The sequence below is a fragment of the Tarenaya hassleriana genome, unplaced genomic scaffold (assembly GCF_000463585.1).
Source record: "Tarenaya hassleriana unplaced genomic scaffold, ASM46358v1 Cleome81, whole genome shotgun sequence".
Lineage (NCBI taxonomy): Eukaryota > Viridiplantae > Streptophyta > Magnoliopsida > Brassicales > Cleomaceae > Tarenaya > Tarenaya hassleriana.
This window is the reverse complement of record NW_010970575.1, coordinates 110,939-114,488: the sequence shown is the minus strand read 5'-3', so window position 1 is coordinate 114,488 and position 3,550 is coordinate 110,939.

Genomic DNA, 3,550 nt, shown 5'->3' with positions numbered 1-3,550 from the left:
GGTTACTATTCACCGACACTATTCACGGTTACTATTCATAGTCACTATTCATAGTCACTATTCACCGTTCGGTTGAATTACATTAATTCGACCGAATTTCCACACCGTTTTATGTTTCGATTAAATTACATTAATTCAACCGAATTTGACCAAATTCGGACGAGTTACACTTACTCGATCGAGTTCAACAAACATTTTGTTTCAGACTTCGCTTTGTCAGTTTTTACATTCCAACCCTTCGTGTGTGACCCTGTAGGCTCATTCAATGTGATCGTGATCTCGAAACACTATTTCGACTCATTGATTGTAGGTGGTCTCTAGCAAGACACTACAACCCTCACATTGATAGAGTTAGTGATCCACTAACAGAGCAGTAATAGTTCTTACTACGATCCTTTTGACACACGATATCCTATGTCGAACATAAGGCATGGATCTAGCCACCTTATCAGGTTCGACTGCTTTCTCATCCATGAGATAACTGAACATAATAGATGACATTCATCTAAGCGTGGTCACGCATTTCACAGTTCATCTCACTCGAGGGGCCCAGCGATATTTCTCTCGTAATGAGAGGGTCAAAATCCCTTCCGACTATCTATTATCCTCCACATGTCTCATAACGAACCTGAGCACAATCATTATAGTTATCCTATTACGGATAACGTTTGACTGAGTCAGAGCACGTTACTCCTCATGTCGGATACATATAGATATCTCCGGTTTGAGGATCCAGTAGCGAACCATCACATGAGATTCAAGTCATGACTCATGTCCATGTGACAATCTCATGCGGGTCATCCAGTCACTTGTTCCAAACAAGTACTCATGATCGTGATCTATATCTAATAATCATAATCATCATAATGATCATCTATCACGCCTCATGCTAGTCTTAGCTCATCATCGTTCCCACGATGAGATCAACTAGGGAATTTAGAATTATTTCTATAAATAATTCATGGATTTCATCATACAACAAATATGCAAATCGTATAATGAAAATTTTAATTCATTCCACAAATGAATTAATTACAAAAGTCTCATATATAGATTAACTAGAGTATTACAACCTTCAGAAGTTCCAGACCAAAGGGTACCCGGATGATTCTCAATTTTTGATGGAAGATAGGGGTATTAAAGAGGATTCAAAAGAGCCAAACCAACCTTGAATCTACCACGTTTTGACCTTGCGCAAGGGTGACATACACATACATGCGCAGAAGGCAATACTCTCGGACGCACCAAGAAGAAGATGCAAAATAAAACTCGATTTCTTATCAATTCAAAGTATGATCATTTTTTACATACAAAGGCCTTTAAATAGGCTAGAAACACAGAAAAAGTACAAAGAAAATTCATGCATAAGGAGGAGCTAACACAATACTAAAGAAAGGTAGTGGAAAATAACACCATTAAGTAAAGAAAAAGTGGGAAGTACTGATCTTATGATTCTGATTTCATAATCAAACACAATAATACGGCCAATCAAATGAGAACAGAAAGTTAGCATGAAGACCGACAGACCAACCCCGAATGAACTGGACGATACATGAATCAACATCGCCCAAAACATACATCGATTTTGGCCTATTGTAGGACAACACTTAAAACTTCGTGGGCTAACCTATGGGCTTACAAGGAGATATTTTAGAATTGTATTCTCCACGTAGGATTTCCGTTTATCTACGTGACGGTTATTTGACGGTAGGTATTTTTTGGCCAATAATTTAAAAGTATATGATTTATTTGGAGAAAAATCAATTGTACATGTGTTATTCAATAATTAAAAAAGTACAAGTATTAAATTGAGATAAGAAAAAAGTATAGGTATTTTACGGCAATTCTCCCTTTTTTTATAATAATAATAACAATACACAAGAGAATATGATAAATTTCCATAACAAAAAAGGCAAAGCATAAGCGAGTGAAAATTTCTTTTACCAGATACCGAAATATGATCATTTTTTACATATAAAGGCCTTTAAATAGGCTAGAAACACAGAAAAAGTACAAAGAAAATTCGTGCATAAGGAGGAGCTAACACAATACTAAAGAAAGGTAGTGGAAAATAACACCATTAAGTAAAGAAAAAGTGGGAAGTTGATGGAAGTGGATGGCCTACGTCTTGCAATATTTTAGGAGCCTTAAATAAGGTCTTCATGAGGTTGAAATCATGTAGAAGACTTCCCAAATTTGTGCTTGATAAGGGCTGGCCGAAATTTGGTACAAATGTAGCACCATATCCTCTCCAATGGGATGATATCTTCTTGGACTTGTGCATAATACTTTTGGGCTCTTTGGGCTTTGATATGCAGTCCATTTATTGAGAATACAATTCTAAAATATCTCCTTGTAAGCCCATAGGTTAGCCCACGAAGTTTTAAGTGTTGCCCTACAATAGGCCAAAATCGATGTATGTTTTGGGCGATGTTGATTCATGTATCGTCCAGTTCATTCGGGGTTGGTCTGTCGGTCTTCATGCTAACTTTCTGTTCTCATTTGATTGGCCGTATTATTGTGTTTGATTATGAAATCAGAATCATAAGATCAGTTTCCCAAATTCACACATGGAATATATATTGTGACACTCGTAACCCGTATACAGCAAACAGGTTGTGCTACATGGACAAATCGAGAAGATAACTCAATAAAATGGAAGCAAAAATGTGAAATCCAAAAACACTTTTTGAAAGAGAGTAGACAGCGGAAATAACTTACGCGATACATGTCGCAAAACACACATGTCCGAATGTTAGTTATTACAACCGTAGGAAATATGGGAAACACAAGCCCCGTAGTTTAATTACAAAACCCGTACATGATGTTGATTCTCTCAAGTCGTCACCGCCCTGCAGCTTGATCCGACCCGGACCAGAGTCTGGTCCGGCGGATCAAGCCTGTTTTTGACCAAAAATGGTCCAGTTGACCAACGAAGAAGGAGGCGGACCAAGTGAGAAAAAGTTCTGGTCCGGGGCTGACCAAAAGTCAGTCTGCCGGACCAGACGTGCCCAGAAGCCAAAATCACCGACGGACCAAGGATAAATGGGACGAACCACAGACGAGAACTGGTCCAGGGCTGACCAAAAGTTAGTCCGCCGGACCAGACCTGGAAAAAAAGAATTTCCACGATGAACCAAAGAAACGGGCCGAGAACGAACGACACGTCTTGGTCGGGACCTGACCAGCAGTGGTTAGGGGCAGACCTGACATGGAAAATGAATTAAGGAAAACCAAAAAGGATCAAGATGGTGAGGGTGTGGAATACGAGAGTGTCTCGTGCATGATTGTTTGGGGTAAAAATGCATGGTGTTAAACAGTGTGCCATAGGGTTTAGCTCGTATGGAATCCACCATAAGGTTTAGCACTCAACACTAGTCAAGTCCCATGACTAGGAGCGTCTGCCACGCCCGTAACCCGTGTGACGTTGGTCGTCATGTCGCACACGACTTTAATATAATAACTACCATATGGAATCCACCATAGGGTACAGCCCGTATGGAATCCACCAAAGGGTTTAGCTCGTATGGAATCCACCATAAGGTTTAGC